This window comes from Vicugna pacos, chromosome 1 (assembly GCF_048564905.1).
Source record: "Vicugna pacos chromosome 1, VicPac4, whole genome shotgun sequence".
In the NCBI taxonomy this organism is placed as follows: domain Eukaryota; kingdom Metazoa; phylum Chordata; class Mammalia; order Artiodactyla; family Camelidae; genus Vicugna; species Vicugna pacos.
In genome coordinates, this window is record NC_132987.1 from 2151448 (window position 1) to 2168080 (window position 16633).

The following is a 16633-nucleotide window of genomic DNA, read 5'->3' on the forward strand; positions in this document are numbered from 1 at the left end:
CTATGCCCTTCCCCCACCAAGACTTGGTATGAAAAGCAGAACATGTGATATCTCAGTAATAATTTTTAAGGTATCGAGGATGTTGAAATGATCATCTTTTGGCTATGGTTGGTTTCATGAAATATATCATTAACATTAAGTTCACCCTTGATTTTTTGCTTCTGTGACTGCAGCTGCTAGAAAATGTAACATAACACATGTGGCCCACATTGTCCGTCTGTCTGGCAGCGTGGTTGGACAGGACCACAGTGTCTGCTATAAAGCAGGTGCTCAATAAATGTGCGTTGACTGAATGTGTGGGAGACGGTGGAGCCGAGGTGATGGCTCTGCAGGGAGTGATTGAGTGGGATCTTATTGTCTGTAGGCTGTACATTTGTTAGAGCTGGAAGGGATGCAGGCCAAGTTTTCTGCCAGTGACCGCCCCCATCCTCAGGTTTCCTGGTGAGGGCATCCTGCCTCTGCAGGAACGTGTTTAGTGACTGAGAACCTAGTGCCTCAAGAAGGAGAGGGCATCTCCAGCAATCCCCGTGCCCAGCCAGGGGCACCCTCCCTCCCAGCAGTGACCTGGATGGTGAGAGTTGCTCCAGATCCTGCCCCCCTCCCTCTTCCCCGCTGGCCCCACTGTTGGCCTCCTTCGTGGGTCCCTCCTCCTCATCCAGCTCCAGTTGTTTTGGTGACACATGTGCACAGTCCTCTGGGATTTTGAATCCGTTCTTTCTTAGGTGTTGCTGACTCTTTGGTTGCTCCCTCAGCCTCACATATCCCAGCTCGCAAGGAAGGAAAGGGTGCAGCTTCGCTCTCAAATGAAAGACCATTGGCTTGAGGCACCGTCCAGAGCCTGTGCAGTTCGGACAGGGGACCTGGGACGGGAGCAGAACCCCTCCTCCACTGCGGGGTGGTGTTTGTCCAGGGGAAAGCTTAAAATTTACTCCCAGAAATTTCCACCCATCAGTCCATCTTCTTCTGCCTCCTCCTCCACCTCATCATCATTTAATAAAAATGGATAATATTTCTAGAAAAATTTCTTAAGCCATTGGCTGTGCTGGAACAGAGAAGACTGTAAAGGGTGAGTGAAGCTTAACAAAGGGAGGGCACTTCTCAGTCTTCAATTTAGGAATAGTGTTTCATGACACACCGAGGCCGGAGCTCAGATTCACTCATCCGAGCCAGCCCTGGTGTTGGTCTCCACCTTGTTCCCCAGCAGGGTGCCTTAGAAAGGCCCTTCTGAAGGGTTTGTAAACTGTCGCCACGGTAACCGGGCTCCATGGTAACCAGGCGCAGTTAGGATGGTGGTCGCCAGTAAGGCTATGTCAGTGAAGTAGCCAGTCTATTTCACCATCGCTGCCAATATCGAGGCTGCCTTGTTCTGGGGACAGGACTAGGGCAGGCCCAGCAGCGCACAGGTGTCCAGTGGAAACGAAATCGCTTCTCAAAAGTCCCTGTAAGATCACCACTGAGCTCCACTGACCCACCCCGTAAAAAGCACACCCCGCTCACGCCCACCCACGCTTCCCTGCTCTTAGCACCTCTTGGCCAGGAGAGCCGCTGAGCAGTTACATTAAGTGGCGATGTTCTGGCTCTCAGCTAGTTTTCACCACTCAAGCTAGTTTACTGCCTCTTTGGCCTCTGGTAATTCACTGGGAAACAGTAGCACCATTAAAATTTTTTCTGGGGAGGAGGGCATAGCTCAGGGGTAGAGCAAGTGCTTAGCAAGCACGAGGTCCTGGGTTCAATCTCCAGTATCTCCATTAAAAAATAAAAATAATCAAATAAATAAACCTAATTACCTCTTGTCACAAAATAAAAAAAAATTAAACAAATTTTTTTTCTGGATGGCATGTGAACACAGGTGGCCCTGCTTTCACATCCAGAGTGACAATAACGTGGGCGCAATGGGAAGACCCGGGCTGGTATGCCTCTTTGCAGCTCAGCAAGCACTGTTGTCATCATGATGTTTCATCCGCCCATGAACCCTGGGAGGGACTGATTGTCCCCATTTTACAGATGGAGAAGAGAACGAGCCTCAGAAAATAGAAATGTCTTATTCAAAACCCCCAAACTGGTAGCGAAGGGGCTGGGACAGACTAGGTCTTGTCAACCCCTACACTGTCCGTTGGCTGCCCCGCTGACTTGAGGAAGAGTGCTCCGTGTCTCCCCAGCCTTTTCCTTGCTGTTCCTCCAAAGCCATTTAACCCGCTCCATTCCATGTGTGGGGAACAGTCTGCCTGCTCTGCTTCTCATATCGCTGCCTTTGTGTTCTCTTTCAGGAATTTCCACTAGCTTCCCTCCTCCCGCCCCCCCCTTCCCAGAAAGTGTCTCCTGATCTTTAGAACTCGGGTGAAGCATCTGTGAGATATTCCTGGAACCCCACTTCTTCATTAGGAAAAGAGCTGTTGTTCTAAGGAACGCCTTTCATTAATTTCCCCATCTGTCCCTCTGCTAGCCCGTGAACGGAGTGAGGGCAGGGCCTGATGCTTTTTGCTTCTGTATTTCCAGGAGCTGCCTCCGTGTCCCCAACTGAGTAGAAACTTTCTACTTAATAACTTAATTTTGACATGAAAGGCCCACGGGGACTTCTCACGGTTAATCCCAATTCAGTTCCATTTGATTCATGGATGTGCCATTCCGTTCCCTGGACGGACGCATCCCTGCAGAGGATGCGCTGGTTGCCCTCTCTTGGTGGTGAGGCGTTCCATGAAGGCACATCTTAATTTCTGTGTGATTGTCCGAAGGAGAGCCCTTATCTTCCACGGCCGAGATGATCAGTATTTATGGTTCCTTCCCAATCTTCCGTCTTCAGTTTATGGTTCCAGCTAGCACATTTTTCTATAAAATGTGTCTTAGCAATTACTGTGTACAGGGTGCAATTTACAGCCCTTGTGACTTGGAGAAATTTGAAAAATGACTTGTTCTTGGCTCAAGAAGGCTGGACACTTGACAGTTTTCTCATCTCTTTATGGCTGTGCTGAAAACAATTTATTTTCTCAGCCAACGCAATTTCCCAGTCATTGTGGCTCCCACACTGGTCCTTCTCAGTGAAGATAACAGTCTGAGATGACACTACTTTTCCTAAATGAGAAGAAGGGAATTGTAGGCAGGTTGTCACTGGGTTCCTACGGCTTTATTTTGCCTGGAGCTTTCATTGCTCTCTTCCTTCATATATGCTTGCATGAATTTCCCGTGTTTTCAATTAAAGGAGTATCTTTCAGAAGGTTACCTGCTCAAAACTAGACGATGGGGTACTTGAATATCATGAGACAAGCATCAGTGTTGGTACATGTGGTGGACAGTCTCAGTGTCTTTCCCCTGGTTCCTGCTCACAGAATTTAATTTCCGGCAGGAACACATCCAGTCTCGACAGAACCCGTGTGATCAGTGTCAGTGCACCACGGCTTTCTGGCTTTTCTTTGCCAGATAATTCCTTTCTCTGACTCCCGAGAAGCTAGGGATAGAATTGTGAGTGTCCATAAGCTTAAAGGGAAGGGTTTTTAACTAGGCTGCTCCCGTCTCCAACACTTCTTGCCTTGGGACCTTGAGGGGACAAGCCTCAGCTAAAGAACCGAATCTTTGGATGATGGAGAGAAAGGACAGCTCACAGGATGTCTGAGGACACATTTGAGCTTCTGAACCCACCATAGCGTCCCCAGGTCTGGACTTGTGAAGCCAACCATAAATACCTTTAAACTTCAAGCAAATGTGAGATTGCCCATTACTTGTAGACTAATGCCCACGACTGATGTAATACAGTGAGTGTCGCATTTCCACCGCGTAGCCATCAGGGACTCTAGCCCCATGTAGGTACCTGTCTCTGCCCAGATGAAGAGGGGCTCCTCTAAAATATATGGATTTCCCCCCATTTCTTCATAAATTCAACTTGCATGAATTTGCATTTAATCTGTACTCTTTTCTCTGCCATCTCGGATCTTCTTAGCATTTTTGTCTTAATATTTATAGGCAACAGTAGGTAGAAAGTGAATCTGTCCCAACAATTACAATGAGTACTTTGCTTTCCTTTTTGGACTGTATGACTGTCTCTTTCATCCAGGCCAGTCCTATCTGATAGAAATACACCAAGAGCCCCATGCGTAATTTAACATTTCCTAAGAGGAGAAAGCACGTGCACGTTATAATACAACAGTAATATCTTATGAAATGCCAAAGTCAGAGTAAAATGTAATCCCACCAAAACAATCAGTTGTGTTGACCAGAAAAAAATATTTTGCCTTGCTTCAGTTTAAAAATGTAAATTAGTTAAAATTAATGTATTGCATATAAAATAGAAAAAACCAAATTTCTTCTGTATAGCACAGGGAACTATATTCAATATCTTGTAGTAACCTACAATGAAAAAGAATATATGTGTATATATGGATGACTGAAACATGACGCTGTACACCAGAAACTGACACAACATTGTAAATTGACTCTACTCCAATAAATTAAAAAAAAATTAACATGTTGCACTGGCCACATTTCGAGTGCTCAAAAGTCATATGTGACTCTGCCCTGTTGGGTGACTTGGGCCTGTGCTTTAAAGCTGTGGAGGGCGGGGACTCTGTTCTACGCAGGTCTCCCCTTAGTTATTGCTTCTTCCCAGAAGCCTTCCTGGGTTCCCCCAGGACTGGGGTAAGTGCCCTGCCCTGTACTCCTGCAGCTCTCTGCACTGACTTCTCGGCAGTGCTTGCATCCTGTATTGCAATTACTTGTTTACTTGTTTACTTGTGTGCAGTCTCCTGACGGACAAGGACTGTTTCTGGTTCATGTCCTGTGCTTAGTACAGGGCAAGGCGTCTCATAGGCACTCATTAAGTATTTATTGCTTTTTAAAAATTAATTATTAAATTCACTCCAAAAGTTGTTTTTGGAGCTTTTATCAGAATAAGAGTTCCCTGAAGGTAAGGATCACAAGCTGGTCATGTCCATAGCCTCTTCACACAGCATAAAGCTTAGCACATAGTAGGTGCTCAGTGAATGTTTGTTGAAGGACTACTGAATCATGGCCCAGACTTTGCAGCCCTTCTGTCTTTACAACTGAGGCCAGCTGGTTCTGCTTGCGGGTTCAGCTTCTCCCTCAGTCTTTGCGACTCAGAGTCACCTTCTGAAGACCTGTGTCTGCCCCTCTGGGCTGGCCTCAGCCCTGTTCGCTCAGTCTGGTTGGTGCTGGGACCTGCCTTGGGCTTGTCGGGGCCCCTCTGCCTCTGTTGCCCTTTGCAGGACCAGAGGCAGGGGCACCCCCCGACTTCCAGAGTGCCACCTCCCACATCTTGGATTATGCCTGCCCTTAATTTTCGTGCTGTGGTGTCCTGGTAGAGCCATGTTGCACAGTCTCAGGACTTCCTGTTCTACTACCAGACTAGATTTCCTCTTAAATCGACCTCAGTTTAGTTGCTTGGGTTGTGCGGTGACAGGGCACATCTCCAGGGGGCAAGATTCCTTCGCAGTCGCCCAAGATGTGAAGAGTATTTTGACAACATTCCAGCAGATGGCAGTAAAGTGTTTTGAGCAAGGGGTGCCTTTTTGCACAAAGTCCCCAAAGGAGTGTCTGGGCTGCTGGGTGGTGGGTGGGGGTGGGGGGTGGGAGGGGGGTCTGCCTGCGTGTCTAGCAGAAGAGTCTAGTTGCGGTTTCTTTTCTTTCTCCTCTTACCTCAACCCCCCATCTTTGTAATTAATCATCCTTGGCCAGGTACAGAGAAGACGTGATAAACAGGAAAAGCCTCCTGCTTGGGGAATGAGACACGTTTCCTTGCAACCATCTCTGTGGTCAAGCATCACAGGGCAGCGCAGCACGGACCCCCGGCCCAGCCCTGCCTCCACCCTTGCCCTCGCTTCCTATCATTCTTGTGTGGACAACACCTGTGCTCTGTGACGGGGTTGAGTAAGGCTCCTGGTACAGAACACCAGTGGGACATGGCCCTGGAGTTGGAGGACCATCTAGGCAGAATTTTCTTTTCTTTTCTTTTTTTTTTTTTTTAAAGAGAACACTATTTAAGACAGCCAAAAGGAGAGAAGAAATGAAGGGGAACTATTTAGCGATTCCAAGCGGAGGAGGGTGCTGAAATGCTTGAGATGCTAATCTTCCTTTCAGGTCCGGTCATCTGGACTGTGGGGTCAGATCGCATCTAACTGTGCGAGATCTATAAAGCTGTGTGCATCTCTGTGTGTGAGGCCGTCAGGAGGAAGGCAGCCCTCTAATTATTGGCTGTCAGGGTGTGTTTCAGAGTGCTTGGGGAAGGAGAATCTATAACCACATGCCCGCAGGGCTGGACTCCATCCCTCCCCCAGCGGGCTCCAGGGAGGGGAGCCCATCACAGCGTGAAGCGTGGGGTCAGTTCTGTTTCAGGAGCCGACTTCATCTCCTGAACCTTCTTGTCCCCAGCTCTCCTGGGAATGCGTCCTGCTTAGGAGACCAAAATCAGTCATTGCCTTGTTGGGTTCTTCTAGGGTTGGACTGTTGCATGTTATTTCTTGGTGGTTTGTGAACCAATGTGGTATTGGGAACAAGAGGCCACCGCTCCCTGCATGGGAGAACTGCCCACTGTCCTGGTGTAATGGAGATTTGCTCAACTTTCTTTCCAGATGCTACATAACAGATATGGCCAAGGTCTGTTTTGTTTTTTTGTTTGTTTGTTTTTAATTTTATTGAGTTATAGTCAGTTTACAATGTGTTAATTTTCAGTTTTGAACACAATTTTTCAGTTATAGGTAAACATACATATATTCATCATCGCATTCTTTTTCACCATGAGCTACCAAAAGATCTTGTATATATTTCCCTGTGCTATACAGTATAATGCTTATTTATGTATTCTATATATACCTGTCAGTATCTACAAATTTTGAACTCCCTGTCTGTCCCTTCCCAATGCACTTCCCCCTGGCAACCACAAGTTTGCATTCTATGTCTATGAGTCTGTTTCTGTTTTGTATTTATGTTCATTTGTCTTTTTCTTTTCATTTTTTTTTTTTAGATTCCACATATGAGCAATCTCATATGGTATTTTTCTTTCTCTTTCTGGCTTACCTTCACTTAGAGTGACATTCTCCAGGGACATCCATGTTGCTGCAAATGGCGTTGTGTTGTCATTTTTATGGCTGAGTAGTATTCCATTGTATAAATATACCACTTCTTCTTTATCCGGTCATCTGTTGATGGACATTTAGGCTGTTTCCAAGTCTTGGCTATTGTAAACAGTGCTGCTGTGAACATTGGGGTGCAGGTGTTTTTTTGAAGTAGGGTTCCTTCTGGATATATGCCCAGGAGCGGGATTCCTGGGTCATATGGCAAGTCTATTCCTAGTCTTTTGAGGAATCTCCATACTGTTTTCCACAGTGGCTGCACCACTGCACCCACCAGCAGTGTAGGAGTGTTCCCTTTTCTCCACAGCCTCTCTAGCATTTGTCATTTGTGGACTTTTGAACGATGGCCCAGATACGTCCAAGGTTAAAGGGAACCTGTCTCATGGTGAACCATCCCTGGGGGTAATAGAGAGACTCTGACGGGCAGAAAATTAAACCGAGTTCTAGCCTTGGTTCTGCATTTCCAAGTAGTTATTTAGCCTTGGGAAGTTCATTCTTAGTGAATGCCTGGCCCGTGGCCTTGCCCAGAGTCATTCTCACTTCTCCTTCCTCTTGAGCCCGGGTGTGGTCTCAGAATCTTTCTCAACACAATTGAAGTTCAAGATAGAATCTTCTTGCCTTCTCGGACTGAGAGTTCAAGGTTCTACATCTCTTACCACAGTTAGAATTTCCGTTTTCTTAACAGCTCCTAAAGCTAGTTGTTTGTGACAACAGGTATCACCACAGACTCACCAGGATGAACTCCCATTCCCGATTTTTAGCATAAAAGAAGAGCTGAATGTGAAAACAACAGAAATGAACGGCAACAGTGAAAACAGGCTCTACCAGCATTAACAAATAGCATTTGATTTGTGCTATTGTTGCCGAAAGATCGGCCCCCCTCCTTAACAAGCCAAATAACTCAGAGACCGGGCTTGGAGCTTAGAAGAAAAGAGGCAGCTTTATTGCTTTGCCGGGCAAAGGGGCCTCACAGCAGGGTGGTGCCTTCAGAACTGTGAGTCCACCTTGGGGATGGGGTGGGGTGGGTATACAGCCATCACTCAAACAGTAAAGCATCGATAACGATCAGCAGAATCATTTTCTCATCAGAAGACTCAGAGGGGCGTCATGATGCCTCCAGGTGACCAGTTCTGTAGAGGCCAGCGGTTGTCACTTTTCCCGTCTCTTTATCTTGTAAGCACTCAACGTGTGGTCTTCTTGGTATTTAGCCTACTTTGTAATGTTACAGTTCTGTGACCTTCTCCCTGGAGAACAACTCATATGATTATAGCTTTTGATTACTGGAATAAAGCAGAAACAGTAAAATTAATAGCTTTAGTTTTAATAATGGTCCTGAAGCTGTGAGTAGCAACCGGTCAGTCAGGTCAGTTGACTGTTTAAAGGGCAAGGATGAGAATGAGCGATCTGTTAGCCTAAATGTGGCCATTTTATTAACCCTCCTTCACTATTAAGTAGGAGAACTAGAAAATAATTTTTTTAAATGTCCCGAGTCTAGTTTGGCAAAGTATCCTTACATCTCTGGATAGGGAAAAACATCCCTTTGGCTAATGATGTCTTGACAATTCTGTGCTGCCAATTTGTACTCTGAAGGCTTTTTCTTTGGCTTCGTGTACATTGATGGACAGTGTGGTCTATTGTGTGTGTTCTCCAGGAACAAGAAACCCCACATCCGAGGTGTGACATCCTCTGTCCTTTAATGGTCATCCTTTGCGTCTTATTGAAATCCAGTCCAGTACAGTTGGACTAGGATTCATTTCACTTGCCAGTTTTTACTAGTGGTTCTCAGACTCTGTGGGTAACAGAATATCCCAGGGAGCTTGTAAAAATGCAGTCCTGGGCCCTACTTCCAGAGAGTCTGACTTAATGTGTCTGAGATGGTCCTCAGGCACAGGATGCTTTGTCAGGTCCCAGAGAGTCCGTAGATCACAGTTTGTGGAAGAGTTGTCTGTGGTACAGCGAAGCAGTTCTTTCTTGAGTTTAAAACTGGGTATCGATGGCTTCCATTTTTCATGTAAGTGAACCACATACTGCCGTAATTCAAGTCTGTGGTGCCAAGTTTATCCTACCTTAAAGAATACATTCCGGAAGCCCTGTGGAGAAAGCAGTAGGTCTTGAGTGTGAAAACCCTGAACGGCAAAAATATTCCAATATCCTTGTGATCATGTTGTACTTTGGCACCTACTGATGAGAAACACATGCAATAATGTGAGGACTTTGGGCTCACTTAACACATTTAAATGCATTTATATTACACTACCAGCATCTCTGTACACTCAAAATGTTGCTGAGTCCAAACTTGTTCTGCTCACCGCACGACAGGCCAATAAATTGGGAGACGAGGTGTTGGGGCAAGGAATAGCGACTTTATTCAGACAGCCGGCAGACCGAGAGGATGGCAGACTAATGTCTTGGAGAACCATCCTGCTCTAGTCAGAATACTGGCTCCTTTTATACAAAAAAAAAAAGAAAAAAAAGAAAAAAAAGGGAAGGGTGTGGTTGGTTGTTGCAAACTTCTTGCTGCAGGTGTTCTTTGTTCTTGCAGCCTTCCACATGGGTCAGGTCATGGTGTCCCTGTAAACTTCCAACAAAACAAAGGTTATTCTCTATTACAAAAAGCATTAGTGTATTTATATGTGAAGAATACTGTTTCTTTACTCTGCATACAATGGATGAGGAAACCCTGTGAAAGAATTCCACCAGCTAACCCATTTGCTCCCCATCCTGCCTAAGGGCCCTTGACACAGAAGCTTGAATCCTTCGGGACTTGAGTTTGGATTCCCCAGAGACACATAGGGCTGAGTTATGTAGCTGCTTCACCCATAAGTCTGTTTCCTCATCTGTACAGTGATGGTGGATAACATTTTCCTAATGGGTTTAAGGCAGAGATTGAATTCTGTGATGCACATACAGTTCTTGGCCTGAAGTAGACAATCAATATTCGTTTTCTTTCTCCCTGCAAAAGAATTAATGAAGTGACTCTTTTAGACACAGGAGACTCTGAGGCTTTACGCTTTCCCCCTTGATTTAGCTCAAATGACCCAGGCACTGTCCTTCTCTGCAGGAGACAGTGCGAGGGGCTCTCTAGCTGGGGCTGTGCTGGCGCTCTGTTGTCCTGTGCTGCTCCGGTGGCTGTCAGTTCACCAAGCATCTAGAAACCACAACAATCCTGGGAAAATCCGGTGCAGAATTCGAGTGGGCTTCTGCAGGTTCCTGGCGTCTGACATTTGTTCTTCATGTGAATGAAAACTATGGCAGCTATATTGATGCAGGAAAAACGGATGTGGGGCGTGAGGAGGGCTGTGTCCGAGGCCTCAGTTGAACCCCTGGGATGTGTCCCGCCAAGTATGGGTCCTTGGCTTCGTGCTGTAAGGAATTCAAGAGTGAGCAGCAGTTGAGTACGGGTAGATTTATTTAGAGAGATACATAGTGCAGAGAGTGTAAGCTGTTTCAGAAGGTGAGAGAAAGGCCACAAGCTGTGGGGGTTGGGTGCTCACATTAGAATGAAAGTCAGTACACACTCCATAGACAGAGTGCAGGCCATCTCTGAAGAGGAGGGAGCAAAAAAGGTGGCCACAAGGTGCGGTGTTGCCAGTTTTTATGGGCTTCGTAGCTTCATTTGCTAATAAGTGGAGGGACCAGTCTAACTAGCCTGGGGAAGGGGCTGGGATGCCCAGGAAGCTGGCCATTTCCCACTCTTTCACCTTTTGTGGCTAGTCTTAGGACTGTCATGGTGCCTGTGGGCATGTTATTCACCGTGATAATATGTTACAATTGGCGTACATTGAAGCTCATGGTCTACTAGAAGCCAAATCTCCCACCATTTTGAGCCTCAAGGACTACTGGGCTTTGAATCTTTCACCATTCTGCTGTTAATTGCTGTGTTATTCCTTGAATGGCTGTGCCCGGCCTCCTTCCGGTCTCAATATCGGTAAATTAAAGGATGCTGCGGCCATCAAGTCATCAGCCACTACCACCGCCCCTGCAGTGAGCGGAGGGAACTCAGGAAGGAGACCAGCAGGTTGCCCGGCCTCTCAGCCACCCCCAGGGGTGCAGTCTGAGGGAACTCAGGGTGGGAGAGGACAGGACGCTGGCCCTAGATGGCTAGGTGTACATCCAAAGAGTGATTCCACTGAGCCCAGACCTTTGCACCTTCCCACGTGCAGAAAAGCGCTAAATCCCTTCCCTCGAGACGTCTGGTTTTCTTTAATTGACAGTCATCTTTTGATGTTCTGCCTGCCTGGTCTCTGTTACAAAACCTCCCCTATATCCTGGGTCCTCGCCTGTCTCTTCCGGGCAGTCTTTTAGAGCAACCTCAGAGGCTGTGTCCTGGGCTCAAGTTCTCAGAAAATCCGCCGAATAAAATATAACTCTTAAGTTGTGCATATTTTAGTCGACACTCTTTAGAAAGATTCTCGGCCCTCGAGGAATGATGCAGAACAAACAAGCACCTCATCCCCTTTCCTCAGAGAGAAGCACAAGGAGCGTTACCCATAATTAGTGTGTTTTGTCTTAATGTTCCTGAGTCAAGCCTACAGATGGAGCCAAGCTGATGCCATCCGCTTGGAACGTTCTTTTTTGCCCCCCCACCCCTCCACCAGGAGCTAGCGAGAGGAAGCTTCTGTTTCTCGCTTCCTCTGCAACTGGGCTACAATTTGACACTGAAAACACTCAGGCTTGAGGTTTAATTTGAATATCTGTGGTATAAAATTACCAGTGTTCACATGCCACAGCATCTTCCTGACAAATTAATTGCCAATAGAATTTTCCGCAGCGGGTGGGTGTGGAGGGCGGTGGGGTGGTGGGTTCAGTTTACAGGGTAATTATGAGTGCCCTGGGCCAAGGAGGAGCAGAGATGATGCCCTGGGGGCCGGCGTTGGGGGTGAGCAGCACCTGCTCCTTTGGCTGCGCCGTAGATCCCGGGGTCTGGGAAACACGCATCATTTGGAGGATTTAGTGTCTACCTCTGGATCTGTGGCTGCCAGGGGCTCTCTGAAGTCACCCTGGGGGGGTCGCCCTTACCTAGCTCTTGGGTCTTTGGTTCACTTTTTCAGCAACCAGAGTCCTCAAAGCATCAGGATAAAGAAGGCAAACAACAAATCAGAGAAGGGAGAGGGTAACCAAGGCTAAAAAGAGAGCCTCGGTTCTGGCTGGGCCTGAGGGAAGGGCCATTTTTGTTGACAGATCTGAGAGTACCCGGTCCCTTCTGAAAGACGTGGGAAAACATTCTGTCAGGATGAAGCATTTGACCTTTTGGAAGATAGTCTTTGCTCATTTCAAAGCTTTCATTGAAAAACCCTCCTTCCGAAATACATCTTTAGAGAAGATGGGTAAGTTCCTTTCTCAGCCTGAGCCTCTCACAGCGGCTGTGGTTCTGTGTCAGATGCATTTCCTGCCGGCGTTGTTTTAATTTTTATTGTGCTTAATTGTAAAAGCAACAACATTTTTTTTTAAAAAAGCAGAGAAATGAATCAAAGCTGATAAAAACCCCCAGCAGGGTGAGGTAGCAGTGGAGGTGGTGAAGCCCAGAATAGATAGAAACCCTTAACCGCCTCCTTACATTTTTCCAAGTACTTAAAATATCACCACTTTTATAGATTTCCTTTCATCTCAAGGGTATTTTTAGAAATAAAGGGTTATAACATTGTGTGACAAGAAAAAAAATACAACAGAAAACAGAGAAGTGCATAGATTTTATTGCATTAAGTCCAATTCTCAAGTTTTCCAGGTGATGTCAGTTGCTTTTAAAAATATTAAAGGTCCAGGGAGGATGAGAGCACAATTCTGGCGCTCTAGCTCCAGGGATAATGGTACTGGGGAGAAGAGACCGAGGCCAACAAAGATGTTGGCCAAGGTTAATGAGCAAGGGTGTCACTTGTCTTCTTGCTGAATTTGGATCTCATCACTCAAATATAAGGCTTTTGCCACATCTCCCGGGAGACAGGTCCACTCTCTCAGAACTGTCACCAGGGTCATCTGTCAGAAGACACCAGAGATGGGGAACCATCTACTTCAGTCTTTCATTTCACAGTGGCCCACAGATGCTCAGGGACCTGCCAAAGATCATCAGGGGAGTTACTAACAGAATGAGGGCTGGAGCTCAGACCTGACTGTCGTTTAAGCAGCAATAAGTGGCTGTTATGACAGGGCTAGCCTCAGTTACTTTACCTGGATGTGCCTTGAGTCCTAAATTTGGAAATCAGATTTACTGTACAAAATTTGCAGATTATCGTGATTCGATACACATGCCATGGTGTTAAATGTCCATCCACAGATGACTGGAACAAAGATGTGGTGTATATATACGATGGAATACTACTCAGCCATCAAAAAGAATGAAATAATGCCATTTGAAGCAATTTGGATGGACCTGGAGATTATTATACTAAGTGAAGTAAATCAGACAGAGAAAGACAAATATCATATGGTATCTCTTCTATGTGGAATCTAAAAAAAAAAGATACAAATTTTATTTACAAGCCAGAAACAGACTCACGAACATAGAAAGCAAACTGTGATTACTGGAGAGGAAAGGGATTGGGGGAAGGATAGATTAGGAGTTTGGGATTAGCAGGTACACATTATTGTATATAAATTAGATTAACAACAAGGACCTGGTGTACAGCACTGGGAACTATATTCAATATTTTGTAATTAGCTGTAATGGAAAAGAATATGAAAAAATATATATACATGTATATGTATAACTGAATCGCTTTGCTGACCACGCTCAATAAAAATAAGAATTAAAGACAAAAGCAAATGCTATGGTGCTGACATTCAGGTGGAGCTGGGAAGGAGAAGAGAGTGGCTGTTTACTGAGCGTGTGCTATTGTAAGGCATGTCCGTTTAGCTGTTGCATGTAAATCTCCTGTCTCTTTAATGAAATGAATTCTTGTTTTATAAATGAGAAACTCCAGGCTCAGAGAGGTTGAGCATTTTGTCCAAGATCTTTCAGCTGTCAGTGTAGGATTTGAACCCATAAGTACGCAATTCCAAGCCCATCTATTCTTTTTCTATTCACTCACTTTGCTTTACCCATTCCAGCATATGTTGTTACTCTTTCTAGCACCGAGCAAACCACAAAGCTGGTCAAGACAATCATCTCTGCCATTTGACACAAGCATTATAGAATGTCTACCAAATACTCAGCTTTGTGATGGGTGAGGGGAAGATACCAAAGAGATGTGAGACCTCTGTGTAATTGGTGAGGGCATCAGTTAAACAGGGCTTTCCATTGCAACTGGCAGGAAATTCAAACATCTTCCCATGGCTTACAAGGCCCTGTAGCCTTGTGGCTCACAGTGGGCTCCAGGCGCCACCAGAGTTAGCACCGCAGGCAGCGTCTGAGAAACGTGGAATCTCAGGTCCCAGCCCCACCCTACTGAATTAGTCAAGACCCCCAGGGGATCTGTATTCACACTGACGTTTGAGAAGGGAGCCTCAGCCCCTCTGATGCTATTGCCCAGCCAGAGAAGCCTCTTTTTTGCCCCTAACCATGAGGTGCCTTCCTCAGGGCCTCTGCCCTTGCTGTGCCCTTTGCCTGGCTGCTCTGTCCCCAAGTTTTTCATGGCTTTGTTTTGTCGTTCAGATTTCAGGTCAAGCCGTATTCCCCAGAGAGTCTAAGAGTGCTTCTGTTGCCGGAAGATCGGTCCCCTTCCTGAGGAGCCGAATAACTCAGAGTCCGGGGCTTGGAGCTTAGAAGAAAAGAGGCCGCTTTATTACTGTGCCGGGCAAAGGGGCCTCACAGCAGGGTGGTGCCTTCAGAACTGTGAGTCCACTTTGGGGATGGGGTGGGGTGGGTATACAGCCATAGCTCAAACAATAAAGCATCGATAACGATCAGCAGAATCATTTTCTCATCAGAAGACTCAGAGGGGGTCATGATGCCTCCAGGAGACCAATCCTATAAAGGCCAGTGGTTGTCACCCTTCCCATCTCTTTATCTCATAATCACTCAAGGTGTGGCCTTCTTGGTACTTAGCCTACTTTGTAAGGTTACAGTTCTGTGACCTTCTCCCTGGAGAACAAGTCAGAAACCAAGTATGATTATAGCTTTTGATTACTGGAATAAAGCAGAAACAGTAAAATTAATAGCTTTAGTTTTAACAACGGGCCTGGAACTGAGTAGTCAGGTCAGTTGACTGTTCTAAGGGCAAGCATAAGAATAAGCAATCTGTTAGCCTAAATGTGGCCATGTTATTAATCCTTCACTCCCTCCTAGGGAGTGGCATTGTCGTGTTCTATTTTCTCATAGTATTTATTATTCTCTGAAAGGATAACATTGCCGATTTATTTGTTTACATGTTTGTTACCTGTCTCCTCTCACTGGAGTGTTAAGCTCAGTGAATGCAGGAACACTCTGCTTGTCGGAACAACTGTTTTACCCCCAGCATCTGGAACACTGCCTGGCCTGCATTAGGTACTCAACACACCGTGGAAGGAAGCAACAATGGAAAGAATTTCATTGCTCTTGAAATCTCAACATTTTGATATTAAAAGCTAAGACCATTTGCAAACCTTTATCTAACCAAACTACCAATGTATAGGACAGCAGCATTTTCTCTGACTGCTGGTTGAATGGTTGAAGATCAAGTTCTTTGGGGCTGCAATTCATGAATCAAGGAATGTGGTAGGGAAGGAAAAAACTTTGTTTTCCAAACTTGGGCCAGTTTCATATAAATTGATTGAGTTAAGTTAGTGTCGACTGAAATAAGATGCACAACCTTAAAGTTGAGAGTTATGCTTTAATCGGTGGACATTTCTGAGGACTCGAACCCCTTCGAGCCCGAGCTTCCCAGATGACTCTGAGGGACTGCTCTGAAGAGGTAGGGGAGGAGCCAGGATGTATAGGAGCTTTACAGCAAAGACCAGGTAGTCGGAACATTAAGATTACTGTTAAAGGAGACCAGGCATCTCAAGTTAAAGAATTCAGCCCTTTTCTATGTATGGGAGGGAGCAGACATTTGGACTCATTGAATTCATTCCTTTGACAAGCACCTAGCTATCTAGGGCCAGTGTCCTGTCCCTTCTTGTTCTGAGTCCCCTCAGAGGGCACCACTGTGAGTGGCTGCAGAGGTCAGGCTGCAGGCTTGTCCTCACCTGGGGGGAGGGGTTGGGGGTGGCCGCCGCTGATGACTTGGTGGTTTCAGCATTCTTTGTTTATTGATTTGGTTTGCAGTATTTTTTGTTCAGAGTAGCATCTGGGGATTTTTGACTTAACTGGAGGTGAGTTTTTCTCTTAATATTTTTTTCCAACAATTCCGTTGAGAAATGCAGATGTTTACTTTCTGCACATGCAAAAAAAAATGATTGAAAACCTTCCCTTTTAATTTATGGGCACCTAGAGTGAAGCAGTTTATTTCTTGGTTAAAAACACCAGTTTGGAAAGAGTTCACACAACTTTATGAGCTGACTCTGCAAGATTACACTGCAGATCTTCTTGGAATGAAAGGCCAGGGTGACTGTCCTGAATTCTGATGAGACATCCTGGAAGAGTTCTCACATCACGATCTACAAAAGCCCTATAAAAAAGGAAATGAGAAGGAAAAATGATTTGG